A 580-nucleotide genomic window follows, 5' to 3' on the forward strand; every position below is an offset into this window, starting at 1 on the left:
AAGTATCGGCACAGCAAACTGATTTAACAGACAGAGTTGTCTACCTTATATCAGCGATTAAATTCACCCAGCATCTTATATGTATTCCCAATAAAACGAAAAGAATGGAGTTTTACGTTTTTCTTTTTTTAACCTAAATAAAGACAAGCAACGCCATATTTTTCGATTTCCAACTGTCGAAGGTATAGGCCAATATTTCAAGAAAAGGGAGTTGAATTTTCCTAAATGCAAAGGACTTGGTACGTAAATAAAACTAACAACCGTGTTTTCTATAGATAATAAGTATCTTATTGGTGCAATTATTGTTAAAATTGATCTTTTCCCTAATAAAACTCTTTACTTTATCTGATCGAAGACGTAAAACCATCGAGAACAATGCCAAGTTTGTTCTGTGATTTTCTGGATCCATATTTGAAAAACGAAAGTCTTCGGTATGATTATAGGCATTTCAACTTTGATGTTGTATTCAATTATTTATTTATTTATCCGCTATGTAACTGTGGTCTTTCATCAATTCTGTTCATTATTATTATTGTTAATATGACCTTTTATCATCATTTTTTAAATATTATTTATTAAT

This window comes from Lottia gigantea, assembly GCF_000327385.1.
Source record: "Lottia gigantea unplaced genomic scaffold LOTGIsca_2, whole genome shotgun sequence".
In the NCBI taxonomy this organism is placed as follows: Eukaryota; Metazoa; Mollusca; class Gastropoda; family Lottiidae; genus Lottia; species Lottia gigantea.